Source organism: Chelonoidis abingdonii, chromosome 5, assembly GCF_003597395.2.
Source record: "Chelonoidis abingdonii isolate Lonesome George chromosome 5, CheloAbing_2.0, whole genome shotgun sequence".
Taxonomy (NCBI): Eukaryota; Metazoa; Chordata; order Testudines; family Testudinidae; genus Chelonoidis; species Chelonoidis abingdonii.
The window spans coordinates 124,405,550-124,432,416 of NC_133773.1; positions in this window are offsets into that span (position 1 = coordinate 124,405,550).

Consider the following 26,867-nt stretch of genomic DNA (forward strand, 5'->3'; position numbering starts at 1 on the left):
AGCATGAGGATGGATGTGATAGCTGCTTTCAGCTACCTGAAAGGGGGTTCCAAAGAGGATGGATCTTGACTGTTCTCAGTGGTACCAGATGGCAGAACAAGGAGTAATGGTCTCAAGTTGCAGTGGGGGAGGTTTAGGTTGTATATTAGGAAAAACTTTTTCAGTAGGAGGGTGGTGAAGCACTGGAATGGGTTACCTAGGGAGGTGGTGGAATCTTCTTACCTAGAGGTTTTTAAGTTTAGGCTTGGCAAAGCCAGGGCTGGGATGATTTAACTGACTATTGGTCCTGCATTGAGCAGGGGGTTGGACTAGATCAGTGGTCCCCAACATGGTGCCCATGGGCACCATGGCATCTGCCAGGGCATTTATGTGCGCCCCCCTAGTGCCCAGCAGGGGAGAAAAGCCGCGGCTGCTGGGACAGAGAACTCCAGGGCTGCAGGTGCCATTGTTCTCTGTCCTTCCGGCTTTTCTCCGGCTTCTCTCTGCACTGCCCAGAACTGGCCCCAAAAAAGCCCAAAACACAAGAACAAAAAAACACAAACCACTCTGAGACTGCAGAATAGATGGAATGCCGCCCCATAGCATGTGCTGCCCCAGGCACGTGCTTGCTCCACTGGTGCCTGGAGCCAGTCCTGTATGTGAGTAATTGTTGGCGCCAACTACACTCTTCTGAAAACATGAATGTGCTACTGGCCACACAAAGGTTGGGGACCACTGGACTAGATGACCTCCTGAGGTCCCTTCCAACCCTGATATTTTATGATTCTACTTACCACTGAAGAGCAGTCAGAAATATATTTTCCCTTTCAGAAGTCTGATCCATCTTCCTTCAAAGTCAGTGGAAAGCCCCCTATTGACTTTAATGGGAGTCAGATTGGGCCCCAAATTAGTTATGACCTACTGAGTTCATCTCTCCACATAAACAAATCCCTTATTTTTCTCTTGTTTCTCCTACTCATTTCTTGTGTCTTGTTTCAAATTAGAATGCAAGCTCTTTGGGGCAGGGAATATGTTGACCTGTGTTTCTGCACAGTGGAGCTCTGTAACCGGGTCCTTTTCTCGGCCCCCCCTTGCTGAAGCTCTTTGCTGTTCCAATAAAGTGCTACAAGCCTCTTCTTGGTGCAGCACCCATGGTTTTTATTCACACAAAGTTCCCACCACCAGTGATACTATTTACAGAGCTTTACAGGTCTTACTGTCTCCTCTTTTACCAGCCTGGAGACTGCCTTTTCTCTGGCCATTCCCCCCCTGTTCTCTGGCTGTCAGCCAGTCTTTATGGCCCTTCATCCTGCAGGCCCACAGGTGCAGCCAGTTCCAGAGGCCAGGCACCAGACTTCTCCCCAGCCCCAATCTATTTCCCCTTATTGGGGCTGGCTGAGCAGGGGCTAATTAGGTGCCCTTGCAGCAGCATCCTGCTACAAGCTCCTATTTGCTAGAATAGGGTAAAGGGGCCTTTATGTATACATAGTGAGCCAAAATCAGTTTTCAGTTATGCTGGTAGGAAGGCAGCATTAAGGAGCAGAATTCAGACCAGTGCACTATACTTCAAAACTTGATTAGAACTGTTCTTCCTTTCACTGCTCCCTTTTTCACCATCTCTCTAGATTTGTTTTTCTTTGCCCGCTCTCTGATCTACTTCCACCTTCTTTTTTTTTTTCACTGGATTTCTTTCTGCTAAGCAGACTAATAACTGAACAATGTTCCATTCTGAGTCAAACATTTGTATTCAGGATTCTACCAACAGTCTGAAATTAGGGAAGGTGAGAGATCTTCTATCCCTAATCTAAAGCCTTTTTTTTTTTTTGGCTGGTTGGAGTGGCTGCAGTAGGAAAAAGAAATTTGTACTTAGCAGCAAAAATAAGCAAAGATATTGGAGAGATGGATCTATCAATATTAGCTGTTACATTTTTGGCTGAGGGAAATGTAGCACACTGGGGATGTTTTCATTATTTCTATAAGAAATCACTAGAGTTTTCTAGGTTGGGTGAATGATGCTAACCTCACAAGAAAAGCACTGTTTTAAAAATGTAGATTGCATATGATTGCAATATGTTCATTATACACTCTTTCCTCTAGGAAATGGTTATGGATTTCTTTAGTCTCAATGTGCTTAACATAATCAAATAGCTAAAAGCATGATTTGACTAGTTTCTTGCTGGCATCCTAGTTTTTTACAACACATTTCAGGATTCTCTAAATCAGCGCTAACTTTGTAATGTCATTCCCACAGGTAAGCTCTCTCTTTCTTTTCACTTACATGTTTTACTGTCCATTGCATGTGATTATAATTGTTTCATTAGCATAATACTGCACCAGCTTGATGTGCTAAAGATATATTCAGAAAAAAAACACCCACGGTCTATAAATAAAGAAGCCCGTGTCTATCTAATACAAGGAATAATATTAAAGTGTTGTCAGATATCTTGAGTCCATTTCTCAATATACTGTGTTCCACTGCATAACTTGCAACTCCCATAGTAACCTCACTATTAGTGTGATTCAATGACAATTGAGCAGAGTTTTCATAGTGGTAGTTCATCACGACGATATTTAGTAGTTATTCAGTATGGCAGAAGTACAAAAACATAATTCAGTTTTCAATAGCCCACAAATTTACATTCTACTCAGTGAGAAGTTTATGGAATTGTGGATTGCAGCTTAATAGAACAGAACACATTCTAAATGGAGCCTCCAAGCATGCTTTTTGTCAGTAGCAAATACAGATTTTCTTTTCCTGATCTCTTCCTTATCACCACTACATCTCCCACTCATGGGTTCTGTGTTCAAATAGGCTTCCACTTTTACCCCACCAGAAATTGACTTTAGGGTCCTTTGTTTGTGTCTTGGTTCAAATCATGATTGAAGGTATTATAATCCATGCAGGCTTCATCCTGCATGGTGCTGCTGTTCTGAATTGAGATGGTCAGATACTTTAAACGACACTCACAAAAATATTTATGAGTGAAAGTCAGAGACTGGTTTATTGTGATTCTTGAGGAGATTAATGTTTGACTATTCAGAAAAATGGCTGCAAATCCTAAATTTCCCACAAATGTTTATCTAAACTCAGGAATTGTTCCCACAGCTATCTTGTGGGTTGGAAGATGAAAGAGAGGAGGTTGGGTGACGAGGGAAGTGAATTTTAAATTTGATAAGCTGTAATAACAAGATGCAGCGTAAAGTTTCCATGGCACAATTTTGGATCTGGATCACTAACTGTTCAGGAGAATGTATTGTGACAGACCCAGGCCAGTGTGGTACAGGAGTCTGGTAAAGGGCAAATATACTGGTCACTGGATGAGTAGTTTTCTGTTCCCTGAGTGACCAGAGCAGGGGCTGCATTAGAGTAATCAGGAACCTGCTAGAACCAATTAAGGCAGACAGGCTAATTAGATCACCTGCAGCCAATCAAGGTAGGCTAATCAGGGCACCTGGGTTTGAAAAGAGTCACTCCAGTCAAGGTGAGAGACCAGAGGAGAGAAGTGTTGCTGAGACCAGAGGCAATAGGACAAAGCTGAGAGTGAGAGGTGTGCTCTTGGAGACTAGAGTACAAGCATTATCAACACTAGAAGAGTCCTGTGATGAGATAATAAGGTGTTTGGGGAGGCCATGGGACAGGGTACCCAGATCTAGCTGTCGATGCACTGTTACAAGTAGGCACTATAGCAGCTCCGATCCCACAGGCCTGCTGAACCCAGAGTAGAGGGTGGGCCCGGGTTCCCCCCAAACCTCCCAACTCCTGATCAGACACAGGAGGAGTTGATCCAGACTGTGGGGAAGATCACTGAGGTGAGCAAATCTGCAAATAAGCGCAGGACCCACCAAGGTAGAGGAGGAACTTTGTCACAGTATGTTGCTCAAGCTGTTCTTTTAAGATCAGATGGTACCATCCTTCATGGGCTAGTACTTTGTTTCTTATTTTTAGTGGGCCTTTGAGGAATAAGCTATTAAACCCAGCAGAGTGACAGTCTGGCCCTTAATTATTACTTCTATTTTCAAGTAATCAGAGGCCTGTTCTAATTCCTGTTGTAGTTAATGGGAGTCTTTTCTAGAAGAAAATATTAATTTGTTGCTAATGACCACCCTGTAAATCACAAAAGGCTTAGATGAAAAATCCCAGAGTCCTCACATTTAGTGCTGGTCACCAAATTGTTGTGTGGAAAAACGGTAGAGCTAGCCAGAGGGGTATACTTGATATGAAAAGGTTAATTTAACATCTCTTAAGATTCTGCTTGGAAGAGATGCCATTGAAGCAGGAAAGTAATTGCAGGCTATGCAATTTTAAAATAATGTTCATATCAACCTCTGTTGTTTTTCTTCAGTTCAGAAACGATATGGTGGTTGTAATGGGAAGTTAAATTAAATGCCTTCTGAAAATTCTAAGTGAGCTCTTTCCTTCCCAGATAATATATTTTAATAAGATCATATCTGACATCTAGGAGAGTATCAGGCAATATTATTAATACAAAAGTTAATGCTACATTTGTATTATAGTCCTAGTCACTAATGTACAACAATCAAAATTTTGTAATCTCCTATTTGAAATTTCACTTTTAAATGACGTCGGTCTGAACAAAAATGAAAGTATATTAATACACTAATCTCATGTAGACAGTAATTAATGCAAATCATGCCCAGAAAGAAGGTAACTGGACACTTGTAATGGCATAGAGAACTGTTTAGTCTCTTCATTAATAGGTCATACCTAGTGTAAGTTGATAGTGATCAAAATTTCTTTTCACCTGACACCTAAGACCTGATTCTATGTACAATGAAATCAACGGAAAGAGTCTGTCCCATTGGCTTCACTGAATTGGATCCAATCTCTAGGCAGTAGCCTACGTGAAAGGAAATTGTGTCCTGTTCCTATAAATCTCCACCTCATAAAAATCAACAGGAGTCCCCCATAAGGAAAGCTTGCAAGATGATGCCCCTTTTTTGCTGTCATAGGAGAGATTCAAAGGTTGCATGAGTCACCATGGAGACTGAAATGCCCATCTTTATAGCTGATTATTCTAGGGAGTGAAACTGAGAAGGTTCAGAACTGGGATTTAGCTTGGATAAGCCTCCAAAGGCTTGGATTCTTGTATGACATGTCAAATTTGTCTGAAAAGCTGGATTGTATATTTTACAATAACAGGCAGTCTCATGGTGTTCCTGATACTGTCTTCTTCTGGTCCTGGCTGAAGACTGCAAGGAAACATCCTTTCTGGTGGTGTTTAGTACTCCAAATCATGGTCTCAGTCAAAATCTAGAAAATGGGTGGGTAAGGGGGACCTTATCCAAATATTTCAGAGCTTCACCAACTAGCTTTGAGTTGTTTGTTTATATAACTTGGTAGAGATAGCAGGGGGACCTATGTAGGTGGGAAGAGTTAGCAGAGTGGTTAATAGTTTGTTTTTATTTTATCTGAACTGACTTGCCCATCCCAAGCTGAAGTGCATTGGAAGGGTGGTGAGAGAAATTTAGCGCTCTGCACAGTCTGCCATGCATCTGGTCTGTGGATTAATAGACCATTTGAAGTGCCATCTATCCAGCATTTTGTCCAAGCAATTACATTAAAATGTCCAAGCAATTACATTAATTGTCTAAGAAATTAACTTAAAATAACTTTGCCCAAAAGAGTCCCTTTATCTGCTTCATTCCACTACTGTAATATTGACTTCCTGTGAAAAAAAAATTCAGATCCAGACCTAAGCATGTGTCAAGCATGCTGTTGCACAGGGCTTTATGCTATTGGGATGCTTCCTTCCCAGCAAGCCCTTTTGCCACATTCCCTGTCAGATGGCCTGCAATGTCTTGCATTCTTCACCCCTGTGTGCGCACATTCACCCACCTTGAAAGATGAAGCTTGGAACCTCCCACCACTCCAGTAATACATGCTCTGTTCACTCTCACAAAACAGGGTGACTGGGCAGAAAAATGGCAGATGAAATTCAATGTTGATAAGTGCAAAGTAATGCATATTGGAAAACATAATCCCAACTACACCTATAAAATTATGGGGTCTAAATTAGCTCTTACTGCTCAAGAAAGTCATTGTGGATAGTTCTCTGAAAACATCAACTCAGTGTGCAGCCACAGTCAAAATAGTGAACAGAAAGCTGGGAATTATTACGAAAGGGATAGATTATAAAACAGAAGGTATTTTCTTGGCTCTATATAAATCCATGGTACGCCCACATCTTGAAGAGTGTGTGCAGATATGGTCGCCCCATCTCAAAAAAGATATATTGGAAAAGGTGCAGAAAAGGGCAACAAAAATGATTAGGGTTATGGAACAGCTTCTGTATGAGGGGAGATTAATAAGACTGGGTCTTTTCAGATTGGAAAAGAGACAAATGGGGGGGGTATGATAGAGGTCTATAAAATAATGAATGATGTGGAGAAATTTAAATAAGGAAGTGTTATTTACTCCTCCTCATAACACACAAACTAGGGGTCACCAAATGAAATTAATGGGCAGCAAGTTTAAAACAAACAAAAGGAAGTATTTCTTCACACAACCCACAGTCAACCTGTGGAATTCTTTGCCAGAGGATGTTGTGAAGGCCAAGACTATAACAGGGCTCAAAAAAGAAAGGTCCATCAATGGCTATTTGGTTTTGCATCTCTGTCCATCCTGGCTTTCTTTGAAGTGTTCTAGCCTCTGTTGATAGAAGCTGGGAATGGGCAACCGGATGGATCGCTTGATGATTGCCCATTCTGTTCATTCCTTCTGAAGCACCTGGCACTGGCCACTGTTCGAAGATTGAATACTGGGCTAGATGTATCATTGGTCTGACCCAGTATGTCTGTTCTTATCTTCTCTTTCCATAGCCAATCTTTCCTCCAGTTTTCACAAGCATCTATGTGTGTTGCTAAAGTTGGTATAAAGCTGTAGCACACCTTGTGAATAGGATCCTTGAACTTTTAGAGATGACCCTGAGTAAATATCATATCTTATAGCTCAATGTTCAAATCTTATTTTTAATGGAACAAGTAGAATCTATCTTTCATTGTAATTCTAACCATAGCAACAGAGCTCGCATTCTATTCAGATTCTGCCACAAGATACTCCACCAACACTAAAAATCATATTAACTTTTCCCCTCTGCTTAATGATGAGGAACAATCACTTGCAAGTAGAGCAAGTTGAATTATTTGTTGCGTATTTAACTGATTGTGAATCATTTGATAATGCTCAGATACTGTAATGCTGTGGCCCATATGAGAAGATAGATTAGATTACTCATTTCTGCAAATGTATTCTTCATTCATTATTCATAAATAGTCACTGAATAGTTCATGCAAACAAAATACAGCCTATGGGTTATTTGTAAATTGTTGAATTCAATGACTAGCTATTTGTGATGTGTAATTGGTCATTTCAGTGATAAATTATTGCTTCATGATTGGATGAGGGAACATTTTAAATATTAGAATAACAAAGCCATCTGTTATAGATTCCAAGGCCAGAAGTATGACCCAGAAACCTCTTGCTGTTGGGTGCACAACTTTTACAGAGATCCCTTGGGTTGGATGTATGCACAATAGTTAAACAAAGGGTGGCAGGTCAGGTCTCTACCAAGAGCAAGTAGCCCACTCGTCATCACAGTCATTTCAAAATGGATGGCTGGATAATGTTTAAGGAGTTATGTATCTATACCAAAAATTAAGGTCACGGAGTTAAAGCAGATCACCAAGAGATGACATACCTCAGAAATATTCCTTTCAGGAAGGAAGCAGCAGACACCTATCTCCTTTGCTGGTCTTCTGTGTATTCTATGCCCCACAATGTAAGCCTATTTCCATACTGAGCCACAGGCACAAAAAAAGATGGTGAAATGTTTGAGATGAAATTCACAGGATAAAAAAAATAGCAGGGGAGTGTCCTGATAATAACTAAAGACAAAGGGTTTTTATGATATCTTTGGGGTTCAAGAAAACACTGGATCCTTCACCTGGGAGGCAAGCTAACAGTGTATTTGGGTCACAGCCAGCCTGGCTAAAAAGTGCTGCAAGGATTTTTGAGTGAGCCAAACTCTATAGGACATGAGAATATCTTGCTAATTAAGTCTAGACTCTAGAATGTGTGTTATGACTATTTTTACATGGAACCATTTGTTTCCAATACTTCTACTTGCTATTACTTGAATATCTGTTTGAGTATCTGTGCTTTTTTAAATAAAACATCCACTTGATTTCATTAGAAGAGCTCTATGTGGCTCGAAAGCTTCTCTCTCACCAACAGAAGCTGGTCCAATAAATGATAGTATATCGCTGACCTTGTCTCTCTAATATCTGGGGACTGACCCTGCTACAACAATTGAGTGTGAAGCAGAGCAGTGATCTGAGGTGGAACTGATAAGCTGGGGTGTGCTGTTTCACAGTATTCCCAAATTCGCCGCTTCCAAAGAGTATGGAGTGGACTGGGGGCTGGATACCCCAAGGAGATGTTCAGAAGGCTTGAGGGCTGGAGCATGTCTATCACTAACCTGCAGAGTAACAGCAGAGCCTATGAGGCCTATAGGGGAGTGATTGTGCTGTCCATGGTTAGTGGAACTGGGGTGCTGATCTATGGCAGGAACAGACAGGACTTCCTCACACTAACAGCAGGTGGTAGAGAGGTGCCTCATAACCCTGAGGATCCCCAGGAAGTGTCACAAGAAGAGACCATTGTGATTATTTACTCTGACAGCCTGTATAACACAGACCATAGCACTCCTCAAAAATAATCCCCAAAGCATAACTTTTAGAAAAACAGCCAATCTTGATTTTAAAATGTCCTGGGATGGGAATCCACCACAACCCTTGGTAAATTGTTCCAGTTGTTAATTAGTCACTGTCAAAAAATATGTGCCTTATTCCTAGCTTCAACTTCCAGCCTTCGGATCATATTATACCTTTCCTCTACTCTACTGAAGAGCCCATTATCAAATATTTGTTCCCCATGTAACTACAATAATTGTCACCCCATAATCTTCTCTTTGTTAAGCTAAATGTACAAGCAATTTTTTTTAAAAACAATTTTGTCTATCAATTATAAACTTTCATGGTTGTGGGAAATTTGAGGACAATTATTTAATGACAAACACTGAGATTCTAAAGTCAAAACTTTATAACCATTAACACAGAGATTGTCAACATCACAGGTCAAAATATACAAAGTAAATATCCCTAGATCAAACTGAAATTCTCAAGTAGCATTTTTCTTAATTTTCCTAGCTATAATTTTCAATTTATTATTAATGGAAATTTTTTGTCTGTTTGGGTGTATTGTGAAATCAACATTTGGACATTTACAGATAAAAATCGAATCCTGCCAAGACTCACTATAAGGCATGTTTTCTAATCTTTTAATTGTTCTCATGCGTCATCACTGAACTCTCTTCAGTTTATCAACATCCGTCTTGAACTGTGGACACTAGAACTGTACACAATATTCCACCAGGAGTCGCACACATTTTTAGTATCTGTTTTCATTCAAAGAAATTGTTTGTGCTAAAATTCATGGAACTGGAAGATTTCACAAAGAACTAACATAATACCACAAATAATAATGCCACAAGTCTGCTGTGTACATATGTAAAAATATTTGCAAATCACTTGACACTGAATTATTAGGGAAAGTTCTGGTCCTGTTGTCCAATGGCAACAAAACACGAGGGTCAGAGTCTGAAAGTGACCTCTGTGCTGCAGGCATTTGGGACCATTGTTAAGTTTGGCATTGTTTACCAGTTTTGTTATTACTTTTAGAATAATGGATAGAAGTTGTTGTTTTCTGTTTTTCTTTTTATTTCCAATCCCTTGTAGTTCATGTGAAAAGCTACTTTTGTCATTTTAATGCTCTGTAATTTTACTGGCTTCCCATTTCTATTTTTCCTTGCAAAAAAAAAAGTTTACAAAACCTTGAAACAGTCGGGTAGTCAATAAGGGAATAATCTAGTTGAAGCAATGCACCATGTAATTTGCCTTCCACTGACTGCACTCAGATTTGGCTGTTAGTCTAATGACAAAGATGTAACGAAAATGAAAAATACAGCAGTATACACACAAATGTGTTTTTCATTATAACTTCAAAAACTACAGTCTGCCTCCTTAGTTGAGTAAGTTAGCTTATATCACAGAAGCCGCATCTAGAGAAGTAGGTAAATAGGCCTCTGTTCTCCCTTTAATATTGGCATAACACAGAGGCGTACTGGTAAGAAACTGTTCCCTGGCTGTAGTCATATGACCTGCCTGGGCCAGGGTTCTATAGGCAAATAACTGTTACGATATGAGACCGGTCACTATCTGCTGCTTAAGTGATCAGCATTACATATTTCCAATGGTTAGGTATGGAGGGAGGACAAAACTATGGGCCTACAATGAAAATCGGACAAAGTGTCTGCAGCTGTGTCAAATATCTCCCCTCTTCCACCCCCAGTGTAGTTGCCGCTTTATTTTTTCAGGAATAAGATGTGGCAGAAATGCCACAGAGAAATGGGGATAGTGGCTTGGAGAAGCAGGGAGGAGTTAGAACAGCTTCCCTAAGTGGAAGGCTCCCCCCTCTCTCCATTCAGTCACATTGCTGTTTGGAACCCAATTAAGTCTTCTGTGTTCCATGTCTATGACCTTTGAATCAATGGAAGCGTGTATACTAGGCTGGCCCTGCTGCTGTGTGGATAGGGTCTGACTGAAACACAGGGAGAGACCCTCCCTGCTGCCATGTAAATGTTCTATCTCACACATCTTTATGCAGGGCAGTACATACAAAGTCTATGTAATAGAAGCACTGGAAAAGTCTATAAGCTATGGAATTCAAGTCTGTGGGACAGGAGTTTGCACAGATATGCTGACACTGCAAAACACAAAGCCATCGTAAGTGGAATTTATTCTGTCTCACAACAAAGATCTGATCTTTATATGCCAAATGTGTGTGTAATATTATGAAGACATGGCCTTATCCTCCTCTTATTAGTATAGATAGGTATAGATCTGTGTGTTTTCCACTGACTTCTATGGAGCTAGTGCCTATTGACACCAGTGTGAATGAGTGTGGAATCAGACCCATGGGAAGGAAAGCAATGAATTCAGGCATCTGTGTGGAAAAACTATTTACATTTCCTTCGTATATTCTAGGTGGAAGAGAATGAGCACTTGCATGATTTAATAAAGACATGTATTATTAAGCATAGTATCTATTCATAATTTATACTCTCATTTGTTTATTTCATCCTTAAAAAAGTCTACTTTCCTACTTGCCCAGGGCAAATAATTTTTTTTGAAAGGAAAATAAAATATTTTCCCCATTATTATCAATCATTTTAAAGGGCAGATGAGTTCGTTTTGTCTCAGGTCACACAAATTTTAAGGATAGTTTTGCAAGCCTATGATATTTTATTTATTCTGACTTAATTCCAAGCTTGCATCGTAGCTGATAGATAAATAAGTGCATCAAAAATAAAGGTAATCAAATTGGAACAAGTATATTTTAGACTGTCCCTAGAAATAGCAATATCTGCTAATAGAACCAAAATCCCCAGTAACTCCATGTTTCACTATCCACTTCCCTTAGATCACCAACTTAAAGATGTTCTTGAGGAATCACAGTGTTTGAGTAGCTTTACGTGCAAAGTAACGTGAAAATTCCTCCAAGTTTGAAACTCTGATTCTGTTTCTGAGTGGCGACACCCAACATTAATCGGTGTATATAGGACTTTGCTTCCAACACAACATCTGCAAAGAAACTTTCCTTCATTTCCTGTATAGTCATGGCTGTATAAGACTTAAATATCAATTGGTCAGCACCAACACTCTAATCATCTCATCTCTTACCTTCTCCTCCACAAGCCATCTGTAAATCACAGTGACTTGCCTGTGAGAGTAAAACCAGGGGAGAAAAAGCCCTATGGGGACAATCCACTGATAGTTGAGGAGAAAAGACTCAACTAGTCATGGAATGGTCTGTCAGCTGAATGATATCCTTCCTTAGAGTCCTCTGGAAATAAACAAGGGTATGCATTTTCATATTAGTCAGTAGCAGAGCTAGCACATTTATTTTGTAAAGCATCTTTCCTGCAGGATGCAATAAAATAATGCCAAGGGTTATGAATGATAATTTTAGTGTATTGGTGAAGCCACCTAAATATCAATTAGACTAGGCCTTACACAAATAAATACATTAAAGTATACCCACTATCAAAAAGGAAGAAAGTGTCATTTATCGTTCCCTGTAGGATTTGAAAGAGATATGGAGGCTATCGGCTTGGAGAACAGAGTAGTAACCAAAGGCAAGAAGGAGACAAGACAGACAAGTGAAAGAAAACAGAAGTTAGAGCTGCTTGCTGTGACATTTGGTAGGTTGCTTCCCTGCATCAATGATTTTGTGTGTGATTAAACTTCTAAAGACAGTGTCTTCAATTCCATACTGCAATCCAATCATGCCCCCATGTCTACTAAAAAAAAAAAAATCCTCATCTTCGTTAAACAACCCTTTATTATCTAGGATCAAACTGAATTGGAATGGTGGCACCTCCTGCTAACTGGAAAAAAATGAAGTCTTAGAAGTAGATTGAAAAAAGAAATTTAAATTCTCTCTTTGCAGCCTTTAAAGCTTATATTGTGCAGAAATATGGTTGGCAGAGTCTGACCTCCAGCTGTGGCTGGAGGAGAAAAGAACATGATCAAGCAGAGACAAAAAATATGAGATAAATGGAGTGTGGGACACAGACTACAAGAATACAGGAGATGTGCAGGACCAACCCCAACTAAATCATCCCAGCCAGGGCCTTTGTCAAGCCGGGTTTTAAACCTCTAAGGATGGAGATTCCTCCACCTCCCAAGGTAACCCATTCCAGCGCTTCACCACCCCCCTAGTGAAATAGTTTTTCCTAATATCTAACCTAAACCTCCCTCAATGCAACTTGAGACCATTGATTCTTGTTCTGTAATCTCCCACCACAGAGAACAGCTGAGCTCCATCCTCTTTGGAACCTCCCTTCAGGTAGTTGCTATCAAATCCCCCCTCACTCTTCTCTTCTGCAGCACTAACACAAGATCATAGACTCATATAGGACTGGAAGGACCTCGAGAGGTCATCAAGTCCAGTCCCCTGCCCTCATGGCAGGACCAAATACGTCTAGACCATCCCTATAGCCATTTATCTAACCTACTCTTAAATATCTCCAGAGATGGAGATTCCATAACCTCTCTAGGCAATTAATCCACAGCATTTCCTCATAATCATGTGCCTCAGCCCCCTTATCATTTGTTGCCTCACTGGACTCTCCTCAATTGTCACTATCCTTTCTGTAGTGGAGGCCCATAACTGGACGCAATTGTCATAAACAATAGCTAAGGTTAATGTTTCTTTCACCTGAAAGGGTTCACAAGGACCACACACCTGACCAGAGGACCAATCAGGAAACAAGATTTTTAAAAAGCTCAGAGAGGGATGTTTGGGTGTGTCCTTTGTCTGAGTCTTTTGTCTGTCTCTCAGCTATGAGAGGGATCTTTCTATCTTCAAGCTTCTAATCTTCAGTTTCCAAGTGTAGTACAAAGGTAGAAAAAATAGGCTATGTTTTTTTTGTATTTACATGTGTGTAGTTGCTGGATGTTTAAATTGTATTTCTTTTTGAATAAGGCCGTTTATTCATATTTTTCTTTAAGCAATGACCCTTGTATATTATCTTGATACAGAGACCATTTTATGTCTTTCTTTCTTTATATAAGCTTTTCTTTTAAACTGTTGATTTTTTTTCTAAGTGAGGCTAGGGGATAGAAATCCCTGTGCCAGGATTACGGTCTCTCTCAGGGAAGACTAGAGGGGAAAAAGAAGGAGGGGGAAGGTAAATTGCCCTCTCTGTTTGTAATTCAAGGAGTTATAAGTACAGTAATCTTCCAGGATAACCACGGAGGGAAGCCTGGAGGAAGTAAAGAGAGACAAGGGAGGGGGTTATTTCCTCTGTGGTAAGACTCAGGGCTCTGAGTCTTGGGGTCCCCAGGGAAGGTTTTGGGAACCAGTGAGCCAAACACTGGAAATTTTTGGCTGGTGGCAGCGCTATAAGATCTAAGCTGGTAATTAAGCTTGGAGGTTTCATGCAGGCACCCACATTTTGGACTCTAAGGTTCAGAATTAGGAATTATGCTTATGATAGCAATACTCAAGATGTGGCCTCACCAGTGCCAAATAGAGGGGAATAATCACTTCCCTCGATCTGCTGGCAGTACTCCTACTACTGCAGCCCAATATGCCGTTAGCCTTCTTGGCAACAAGGGCACACTGTTGACTCGTATCCAGCATCTCATCCACTGTAATCTCCAGGTCCTTTGCTGCAGAATTGTTGCTTAGCCAGTTGGTCCCCAGCCTCTAGTGATGCATGGGATTCTTCCATCCTAAGTGCAGGACTCTGCACTTGTCCTTGTTGAACCTCATCAGATTTCTTTTGGATCAGTCCTCCAATTTGTCTAGGTCACTCTGAATCCTATCCCTGCCCTCCGGCGTATCTACCTTCCCCCCAGCATAATGTCACCCGCAAACTTGCTGAGGGTGCAATCCATCCCATCATCCAGATCATTAATGAAGATGTTGAACAAACTGGCCCCAGGACCAACCCCTGGGGCACTCCAGTTGATACTGTCTGCCAACTAGAGATCGAGCCATTGATCACTACCCATTGAGCCTGACAATCTAGCCAGCTTTCTATCCACCTTATAGTCTATTCATCCAATCCATACTTCTTTAACTGGCTGGCAAGAATACAGTGAGAGACGGTATCAAAAGCTTTGATAAAGTCAAGATATATCATGCTCACTGCCTTCCCCATATCCATAGAGGCAGTTATCTCATCATAGAAGGCTATCCAGTTGGTTAGGCATGATTTGCCCTCAGTGAATCCATGTTGACTGTTCCTGATCACCTTCCTCTCCTCCAAGTGCTTCAAAATGGATTCCTTGAGGACCTGCTACATGATTTTTCCAGATTCTCCTTCTTCCTTTTTTTAAAGATGAGCACTATATTTGCCTTTCTCCAATCATCCAGGACCTCCCCCAATTGCCACAAATTTTCAGAGATAATGGCATTCTGTCACACACATACAAAAACTTTTTGAGCTTTAGTTAATACAGATGAGCAATAAAGTGGTTATCCTGTATTGTTCATACTTACAACTTCATGGAGATCATTAGAAACAAAGATGGAAGAAAAAGTGAGTGGAAATCATTCCTAGAGATGGGTGCTGGGCAAGGTTTCCTACATGGTCCCAGTGTTCCAACTAGAAGTTGGTCTGACTATTTTCTTATGTCCTTTTTCCTTACACCCTCCACATCTCCAGGACCATGTTTTAGTTCTCAGACTGTTGCCTAGCTCTGGGTGACCACAACTAAGATTTCTGATTGCTTGCATAAGCTATTCACATCAGATATTCTCCAGTGGTTTCAATACATAAATGTGGCTTCTCATGGTTACATGTACATCCAATTCTATAGAAACCCATTGTTTCAACCCTTTATAGTGTACTTGTATAACAAGATGTATGTTGCTAAATCTTATAATCTTAAATCAAGCACTTTAGGCTAACTATCAAAGCCTCATACTTTAATAGATAATGTATTTTAAATAAAACATTTTATGTTGTTAACTCAATTTGTATTACAGGTCTAATGACTTTCATTTTACTATCTTAGCGCATGATATATAATTTGATCTTGCACTCTAAGATCAGATCAGGGGTTACAGGTCAACACCATCCTAGGAAGCAGTGACTCTGAAAAAGATTTGAGGATCATAGTGGATTATTATCTGAACATGATCTTCCAGTGCAACACTTGGATGCATAAACAGGGTATCTCGAGCAGTAGTAGAGAAGTTATTTTACCTCTGTATTTGGCACTGGTGCGAATCCTGCTGGAATACCAAGTCTAGTTCTGGCATCCAAGGTTCAAAAAGGATGTTGAAAAATTGAAGAGAATTCAGAGAAAAGCCAAAAGAATGGTTAAAAGATTGGAAAACATGACTTATACTGATAGAATCGAAGAGCTCCATCTATTTAACTTAACAAAGAGAAGGTTAAGGGGTGACTTGATTATAGCCTATAAGTATCTACATGGGAACAAATATTTAATAATGGGTTCTTCAATCTAGCAGAAAAAGGTAAAATGTTCTAATGGCTGCAAGCTGAATTTAGATAAATTCAGACTGGAAATAAGGCATATATTTTTAACGGTGGAAGTAATTAATGATTGAAACAATCTAGCAGGGGTCATGGCGGTTTCTCCACCACATGCAATTTTTAAATCAATATTGGATGTGTTTCTAAAAGATATGCTCTGGGAATTGTTTTGCAGAATTTCTATGGTCTGTGTTATACAGGAGGTCAAAGTTGGTGATCAGAGTGGTCCCTTCTGGCCTTAGAATGTATGAATCCATATTTGATCACCATACGTGGGGTCAGGCAGAAATTTTCCCCAAGTTTGATTGGCAGGGATGTAGAGTCCCCCCCACACATACACTTTCTCCTGTAGCACGAGGCCCAGGTCATATGTGGGATCATTTGGCTATATCTCAATGAATCAATTCCCTGCCATTGCAAAGGCCTCAGGCATTGGTGCACTTTGATCCTTTTTGTTCTTTGCCTCTGGCACACAACAGACTAGTTTCCCAAGGGCTGATATGCTTTGGTCTAGTTTTGGTGTTTGGATTTAGTGTGTGGATGCTCATTGGTTTTGATGGCCTGTAATTTACAGGAGGTCAGACTAGCTGATCCAGTGGTCTTTCCTGGTCTTAAACTCTGATTCTATTTGGATAAATACATATTTATTTTTATCTAATTATTTATTTAAAATAAATGATCACATATTTATATCGTGACATAGTGTATCACACCCATAACATTGATGTCAAAGAAACGCATCACATAATTACTGTTTAATTCACTTTATTCGCACCATGCATTTTATTGGGAGAATTATAAAATACCAGTCATAAAAACAGTACAGCATAAATATTTTAACTGTGCTATGTACTATATTCCAATGGGAGGAACAGCATCATTTATTCACAGTATATGTGATTTGCGTGTGTGTATAGTGTACAACTGAAACAGAGCATACTGGTACTCAGGTGGTGTGGTGATGAGCATTCTAGAAATACCCTGGATCCCAGACCTGTATTGATCATATATGGGTGGATTACTGGGCCAGTGCACTATTGCAGGATCAGAGCCTTAGATAACATTTTATTTACAATTTACAGTACCCTAGTGAGAATGGCAATGTATGTTTTACAGATGAAAAATGGTTTATAGAAGGTTATTTTAATATATACAGATATTAAAATTCTGTACTATATTTTATTGTGGAAGAGGAGGAATAAACCCTTCAAATGTTGGCTTTAAAAGAAAAGGGCAGAAATTAGAAAATATAAAGTAAGAAGTAGTTGGTGTAGCAGTGGTAATTGTGGATATAGATACAGTGTAGTACCACAAAGTGTCTGGAACTTTGCCTGGTCATGATGACCAATTGTGAAATCTGTCAAGAAGTCACAGTATATGTTGAAAGTAGTTTATAGGCACTGTCTTGTGTCTGTCAAGAAGAGTAACTTGCAGCCCTCATTGTGATGAAGCAGAAAACAAGACATGTTTCACATGTTAAACTTGTTAAGAGATTGATGGGGAAGTTACTATGGAACTATTAGCAATGATGAGGAGAATCATAAAAACTGGGCACAGCGTGTTTTCAGGAGACAGCTCATGGCTCTGGAACTCCCTCCCAAACAAGTGGTGAATGGCCAAAAAACGGCTTTCACCTCTTTTTTTCGCTTAGGCTTTCACAGTAATTAACAAGCTAAGTTGGGGGAGGGGAATCCAATGACTTCTTGTAACTCATGAGAGAAGAATGACAGGTCTTTTCACCCTATCACTTTTTTCTTATTTTTAAAGCGCTCATGTACTGTGGTGATGGGTATGGTATAAGAACCTTGATTGAATAGATCCAAGGTAACTTTTAACAGAGTCCTTTCCTGAAGTCACCATGAGTAAGAATTTCATTGGGTGTTTTTCTTGAGGCAGGACTACAGCCATAGGCCCACAAATAGCAGTGGTAAATTGGAGAAATTTGTAACATGAGCCTTTTCACCCTGGGAAAAGTGAAAGTAATTTTTCCTTCAAAATTTAAAACTGAGCATACCTTCCATAGCCTGCACTCTGCATCAGAGGAGGCTAATATAAAAGGAGCCATTTCTTGAGGAATACGTTAAAATTGACTTTGGAGGGTTATGCAAGAATGTAACCCAAATGGAAAATACCATTCTCTAATGGCAAATTCCAGAAGATAAATTCCATTTAATCATTTACCACTACCGACTCCAGGATTGACCTTGCAGAACATGATTTATGAGGAGAGGCTGAGGGAACTGGGATTGTTTAGTCTGCAGAAGAGAAGAATGAGGGGGGATTTGATAGCTGCTTTCAGCTACCTGAAAGGGGGTTCCAAAGAGGATGGATCTTGTCTGTTCTCAGTGGTTGCAGATGACAGAACAAGGAGTAATGGTCTCAAGTTGCAGTGGGGGAGGTTTAGGTTGTATATCAGGAAAAACTTTTTCACTAGAAGGGTGATGAAGCACTGGAATGGGTTATCTAGAGAGGTGGAGGAATCTCCATCCTTAGAGGTTTTTAAGGCCTGGCTTGACAAAGCCCTGGCTGGTATGATTTAGTTGGGGATTGGTCCTGCTTTGAGCATGGGGCTGGACTAGATGACCTCCTGAGGTCCCTTCCAACCCTGATATTCTATGATTCTAATACTTGGGCAAAAAATCCTTGGAAGTCAATTGGCCTGATTTTGATTTGATTCATTTACACCACAGATTTGAGTGGGGTTATTTCTGATTTACTCAGGGGTAAGTGGCAGCAGGTTGAGGACCATTAAGGCAGTTACCTGAAATCCCCATTATTGGCTCCTTAACAAAGACTATTTTTAAAAATAAGTCAAATGTTATGCATCTGTTGTCTGAAAGCTGTCAGACACGCTGCTTGCTTGAGAGACATTGGATGATGTATGTTGTCAAATTACCTATTAAATATACTTATGTGATTTTCTTTTGACAGTTTTTTCACAATAACTCATTGTGACCCCAAAGAGTTCCCATATACTCTGGACTAGATTCTTACTCCACAAATAGTCCTGTTAAAATGAATGGCCCCATTCTTTGGGTAAGGTGCTACTCAATGTGAGTGAGAGTGTCAGAATCTGGTCCTAATTGGTATGATGTTGTATCCATTTCTCACAAAACCCACCTAATCAATGACTTCTTTTTATCCTCCAGCTATACTTTGTGTTCCAGGAACTTAACCCTACTCTCTTCAATTCTTCCACACCTCCCAGTGATAACATAGCTTTATATCATAGCAGTTTTCATATATGAATAGGTTTGACCTGATTGTTTAGATTCATGAAAATATGTGACAATGCACCATTGACTAGCATGGCATAAAATGCACTGGACATGAACTTGTAACATCAAAAAGAAAGAAGTCAGTGTCCTTTACCAGCTAGCAGAGTTTGTTGCTTTTATTTCAATGCAGGGGTTTTTTTTAGTCTCTAATATTGTTTGAGAATAGCAGGAAAATGCAGCTTTTAAAATAAATTAAAATTGATGATCAGTATTTAAACTAAATGGAATTACTGGACTGTCTAGCACTATGTGTTGGTCCAGCACCTAGCACAATGTAACCCAGCTGTCAGCTGGACACCATTGTTATACAGATGATCACCGTTCCAACCTTAATCATTTGCTAGGTCACATTGATTGTTCTGTCAAGTTACCTTGATCTAGTTGCACAATAACTGTCCTCTGACATATTTCTGTTTTGGAAGTTGCTGAGTAGATGTCTGGCTGACCCCAGTCCTGCAAACATTAGAGAGGTGCTTCACTTTAATCATGTGACTACTGACATCTTATGTCAAGTGCTAGATCAGTGATCAGTTCCCAAAATACAGTAATTTCACACTGGGTCTCCTAATCATTCATGTGAATGAACAAGGCTCTACTGTAGCACAGTAAAAGTTTCTTAAATAAAACTTGCCTTGGCAATGTATTTGAATCACAAGGCCTGTAACATTATGGGTATGCCTACACTACAATCATAGGGTATAACTGCAGCTTATGTAAACATATATGAAGTAGCTAGATTCAAGCTTTAATCTAGCTAGTTTAAGCACCGGTAGTAAAGCTGCAGGACAGTGCACAGTGTGCGCTGTACAAGCCTGCCTGGAACCCTCAGTAATGACTTGGGCAGCCTGCCTGGAACCCTCAGTAATGACTTGGGCAGCTAGATCACGCTGAAGCTTCTGCTGCCACAAATTTACTGCTACCAATATCAGTTAGTTTAAATCTCTCAGGCATGTCTACATGAGCTGTAATCACACCCCATGACTGTAGTACAGACATACTTTTAGACTCCAATTTCCAAATATGTCTAATAATTTTGCTGCTTCCATTTTTGGGTTCCTAACTTCAGACACCTCATGCCTGGGTTTTCAGAGGTGTTGCACATTGACTTCAGTTGGAATTCTGAGTGCTCAGCATTCCTGAAAACTGGCTCCATTATGGCTCCATAGCTGTGTTTATTAATATAGAATAATAATGTCACTATCCTGGGACTCCAGATGTTGCTATTCAAAGGCTCATGGAACTAGTTTGAAGTATGATATGGTCTAAATTCTGTTCTCAGTTACTCTAGAGCTCACTGGAGTTATTCAAGTACCAGTATAAGAGAGAACAGAATTTGGACCTACGTCCATTAAACTTTACATAGTCTGATCTGTTGATTAGTAAAATAATGCTTCTGAAAAATAGCTACCACAAATATATTAATTTCATTTCAGAGGATCAATTTCATTCTTTAAAGGAACATCTATCATAACACTATTGTAAGAATGAATACTTTCTAAATACATTGGGTGGGGGGGTTTCCAAAGCAAGAGAATGACAAATTATCTGTCAATGGAAGATGAGAAATTTTTTGACAGTTGTAGAGCTAGAGAAAACTGTTGATGTAAGGTATGTTCTATAAACAAAAACTGTAATTCAGGCAGAAAAAATGCATTCCATAGCCTAGCAAAATTTAAATTAGAACTGCCAAAGTTATGAGAGACTCAAAATTGAGTTTTTAATGGAAATGCCAGTACAGCTGTAATTAGAGTGACACTGTCAAGCACTGCTGCATGAAAGAACTAAATAAAAAGGCAAAGCAAGTCACAAGAAGAAAATTAAGTGGAAAGTAATACGCAGTGTGAGATTAGAGGATCCCCTATGTAACAATCTAATCTCATGTAAGCATTATACCCACTCCTATGACAGAGGAGCACAGGTGATTTCTCCTCAGATTCAGTATGGGTTATTTCTACTACACAACCTACTGTAGTATCTAGTCCTTTGCTAGGTTATGTAAAATCCTGGGTACCTTATAGGCTCTCAGAGCAGCTAAACCTCTCCCTAGAACCAATTGGCAGAAGGTTTCTCCTGGATTCATATTACCAATATGAGATTAATTGGACTTTCCTATTACCAGAAAGTTAACATTCTTTTTTATTATTATTATTGGTCCATTTCCCAAGTACTCTTTGTCCATAATGGAGCAATGGCCACCAACCAGTGCTGACTTTGCCTGTATTCTCACAGAGAGATAGCTCAGTGGTTTGAGCATTGGCCTGCTAAACCCAAGGTTGTAAGTTAATACTTGAGGGGAATGTTTAGGGAACTGGGGTAAAAAGATCTGTCTGGGGATAGGTCCTGCTTTGAGCAGGGGTTTGGACTAGATGACCTCCTGAGGTGTCTTCCAACCCTGATACTCTATGCAGAGAGGAGCATTTCAGACCATGTCCACTTTTGCACAGAGTGCAAGAAAAGTGAGGAAACCATTTTGCATCACATTGCCTGGGCACTCCCTGCTCACAAGGGGAAAGCAGGGTAGGATTTATTTTGTTGTAACTTTATGTAGGGCCAAATTCTGTCCTATGGAAATTGAATGCAAGACTCCTCTTGAATTTCACAGGGCTTCAGTGGATTGAGTGCAGCTTCATCCCTTTCTGTAAACCACAATCCTCTGATCAGAGGGAGAATCAAGCTCCTGCAGTATGCTATGTCTGTTGATCCAGGTTTTTCCACTGTGCTCATGACATTAGTATTTGAACACTTCTTACGTATTTCAAACTGAAGTCATCCCTCTGCTTGGTTCTTAGCAATTAGTTAAAAAAAATAGCTTGTTTTGCTTATAGTTATTGGGTAAGAGCTAAATTTAACTCCCTTTCATGTCCATAGGAACACTTCTATTGACATGGATGGAGTTGAATCAGGCCTCGAAGGAAGAAATTATTGTGGGAAAGCTAAGGTTTTTTTTAAAAAAATGAGTTTTGCGTGTAGTTCCAAAATTGCCAAGATCAACACTAATTAGTATGTTTTCCAGGATTGAATCCCATAGCCTTGCTGCACAAATCTTCCCTGATTAGTTGATAGGTTCATTGTTCCAATAGAATATATGGTGGAGATTGCAGAGGAGAAAAACTCTCTGAGAAAGATAGGGTCAGCCCCAAAGAGGACTCTGAACATGAAGTCAGAGACTTTGCATTAGGCTCACTAATCACTGGAAAGTCAATGTACAGAGTGGAGCAATGGGTCATGGTGACCAGCCTTGCCTAGCAGAGAGGCTGTTACACTCTGTAGCAGCTAGTGCGTTTTAAGGTTGAGAACTTGGAACAAAGAAACACACATAATCCAAAGCACAATAGCCACAGAAGCAAATTGGGAGAGGGGTCTTTTTGTTCCAAAATCTCTCTAGGAAGAGCAGAAAAATTGTAATCACAATTATTAAGTTGTACCACTGTCTCCCACTGCTATTTGTGCTCGCTAGAAGCTCATTTTTAAAAAAAAATCTATCATTTCTTTTTAAAACTATAAATTAACTTCCCTGTTTATGCAAGAATCATACATATTCATGAAACAGCAGGCTCTCATTTCCTTTCCATTAGAGAAGTAGCACGCAATCACATACATAGTTTTTTATTTTTTTTAAACCCACTGATGATATTTCAGCCCAATTTGAACTGAAGGCTTACATTTTAAACTGAGAACACCTGTCTTGAAACTGAAAAAATGCCCTTACATGAAAGCAGAGCTTTAAAGGGCAAACAGAAATGCTGCCAGTGGGAAATATTTATTCCAGAAGTGACACTTAAAAGCAAAAGCACACGATGGCTTGATTGAGAGATTATCAAACTATCCATCACATTTCTTCAAGTGTCTATTGTATTTCCTCTGCCCCCCAAAATGTTTGAAGCAGGTAACTGTTCTCGGATAGCTAGAATTCCAAATGTTGTAATAAATCAATTATGGGATGTTATTAAATTGTCCATCTTATTGCAGCATGGGTGTGAAGCAATCTAGCAGTGTTGAAGCCACTGAAGTAATACATCCAGCCCAAAGGCTTCCTAAGTAATACACAAACCTCAATTAACAGATTTATTCAATCTCTTAAACAACTCCTTCTAAATTGTCATTTAAAACAACACACTTTGTATGATGGAAATGCAAAGAGACAAATGCTATCACCATAAATGATAAGTCTATCCTTTTTATCCAGACTTTATAAAAACATGTTTATATTTCCCTAGGCTTTGACTGATTTTATAGTCCTCTGACAGTTTTACCTACTTGTTTAAACTAGGCTCTCTCTTTTCTTGAGATGTAAATATGCTGTCATATGTTAAATGTTTTGAGGTACTATGGATATTCGGGCACATTGATTAAAATAGCTATGTGGCTGTTGTGGGATGTACAGACCCCCATGATCCATGAAGGCAAAGAAAGGGTTAACTCAGGTCCAAGGAGAGACAGAAAGTGGGCTAGCTTGGTCCAACTGCAGATACAGTTCAGTTCTACCATTCAGAGACTAAGGCCTGGTCTACACTTCAGGGTCCGATGTAAGATGCGCAACTTCAGCTACAGGAATAGCATAGCTGAAGTCGACATATCTTATTTTGACTTACCTCCTGCCCTCATGGTGCGGGATCAATGGCCACAGCTCCCCCGTCGACTCCACTTCCGTCTCTCGCCCTGGTGGAGTTCCGGAGTCGACGGGAGTGCATTCGGGGATTGATTTATCGCATCTAGATGAGACGTGATAGATCGATCACTACCCACCAATCCGGTGGGTAGTGTGGACGTACCCTAAGATGGAGAAAGAAGGTCTCCTTGAGAGATGGATTCAGGACCCTACAAGCTGTAGGAGCCTGTGAGTGGCTGTAATGGAAGAAAGTGATACGCATGGTAGTCAAAAGGTATCTCAGAGCCATGGTGAGTTTTGTTCATTGGGGTTGGAAGCAGAGATGCCAAGCCCATGAAAAAAATGCAGAAACTGGGCTTGTTTTTGGCTTAATTGCCTTGTAAGTTGCTTGTTGGCTAGTTTTTGGCTTGTGGCTTGTTGTAGAGTCTCAACACCTCCCTCTGCCTACTTTTCAGACCACCCATTGAGGTGAGTCAGGGTGTGGTGGCAGAGGCAACATGTGAGGTTGTCAGTTGTTACCTCCCTTCCCATCCACAGATACATGTCACCTCTGACTGCTGTAAGCCTGTGACCAAAAAGGCCACTAAAAGTGGTTCCCTAAACAGTCTGACATTGGTACAAATTTGCAAGGTTTTAGGGTGGCTAATAAGACTGTGTGCTGGGCCTTTGTTTCTCCAGAGTGAGGTTAGAAGTGAAACATCAACACTAAAGACAGAAACTGCATTTTCTGTCATTGTTCTTTTCTTTCCCCTTCTGGGTGTGTTTGTCTTGTTTTATCTTCTAGGAAACAGGATAGGACGCTAATACTAATAGCAGCAACAGGAACTCCAGCCCTTCTCATCTAACTTCTCTTTTCCCCAAAAGGACAGTTATTATCTTTAATGCCATCTAAAACCTTTCCAGTGGGGGGAAGGGGGGCAGGAGGAGGGCATGGGGAATGTTTCCTTCTAAAAATCTATCTCCAGCTAAAGGGAGCAAGGGATGTTCTTAAAATAAAAGCCTTGCTTAATATTTTACATGTAACTGTTTTTTCCTTGTTTTTCTGTATATTTAATACAAAGTTAAAATGATTTTAATGGTGGGTCCCTTGGTACTAAGCAGGCTAAGGTCTTTGTATATCAAACACCAAGCCTTGGTTAGTGATGGACAGTTTCAGGGTCATGTTAACAACTTTGACTTTTTGTGCCTTTTTATTCCATATAAATGAATACGACAGGAATTCTGCTTAAAAGCTGGTAGTGCAGTACGGATCGTGGTGGCCGCAGAGAATTGTGGCCCCCTTATAGCCAATAGCTAGTGCACTCACCCAGGCTTTGGGAAACAAAATACCCACTCTGCCTGATTCAGAACCAGGACATGAAACTCAGACTTCCATCTCCCAGGTGAGTGCCCTAACCACTAGAATACAGTGTCATTCACGCTGTCTCTGTTCTAATTATCATTTAAATATTTCATACAATGAAATTTCTTCAACAAGTGAGACCCGCCCCAGACTATCCCATAACCCAGTGGTTAGGGCATGCACCTAGGGGGTAGACGACATGGGTTTAAGCCTCTGTTCCAAATTAGGCCAAGTGGCAATTTGAACCTGGGTCTTCCACAGCCTGGTTGAGTGCTCTAATCACTGAACTAATGGGTCTGGGGGCAAGATTATTCTGAGGAAGTTCTCTTGCCTGTGTTATATAGGAGATCAGATTAGATGATATGGTCCCTTCTGATTTTGCACTCTCTGAATAATGCTGAGATCCACAACCTCCTCCCCTTCAGCTGTCTTTTGTGCAGGATAGGCATGAACGCCTGCCTGATCAATCCCACAAGCAAGATAGATGGGGGAATGCCTTGTTTGTGAATCCTACTGAGGTTTTGGCTTGAGCTAAGCACCGAGTTGCTTTGCAGTGTTAGGAGTTAGGTGTCGGTGCATATGTCTCCCAGCAGATACGTAAGTGCCTTCTGGAATAAGTGGCAGCTGAGTGGTATTTTTTTTAATGCCGGTGCTTCCTAAATGTTAGATTTAGGTACCTAAATCCCTCTTGTGACCCTACCAAGCATTTAGAGCTATAGCTAAGAGATGACTTAAGTGTGAAAGAAATGCAAGATTAGATCCTAAAATATCAAAATCTGAACCAGAGTGAACAGCTACTCTGCAGCACCAGTTAGCAGGTCCCTTATTTAATCTACCATACTGCAGGGGGCTGAGGAGGGACGAATGAAAAGCTAGCAGCGAGAATTGAAAACTGACTGCTGCATCCAGTCTCAGATGTAGATCAATCCAAGGCCACTGAGGTTCCTTTCAAAAAACTTCTCTGAAATGTGCTAGTACATGTGGTCATAGCGGTACCAGTACTTCATAGCCATGAACTTGAGAAAAGTGGTTTTAAAACAAAGCACTAACATTCTCTTTTTCTAGAGACTGGCACTTCAGCTTCCGGAAAGGAAAGTAAAAAAACATACGATGCTGTAAAAATAGGAAAATACAAGTTGCTGGTGTATTTATAACAGAGAATTGGGTACTTCAGTCTGAAAAGTCCTGCAGCCTTCATGACAAATTCTGAGAGGTTCTGAATACTTATCATTTTCTTTTGTAATCACAGTGGGAGATATGAGTGCTGAACACTGCTCAAGATTTGACCCAACGACTTCACACAGCTGCAAGAAATTCAGCAGAAAATACGGTTCTCACTTCCCAGTCAAGTGAAGTGGAGATTTCAAAGTAAGTGACTCAATGATTAGAACCAGAAAGGTTTGTTTTCTAATCTTTTCTACTATAACCATCTTGAGGCTGGTAGCTCTGCATCGTGGCCCATTGTAGAGACAGTGGTTCAAGCACCTACAGGATCCTGTCCAGTC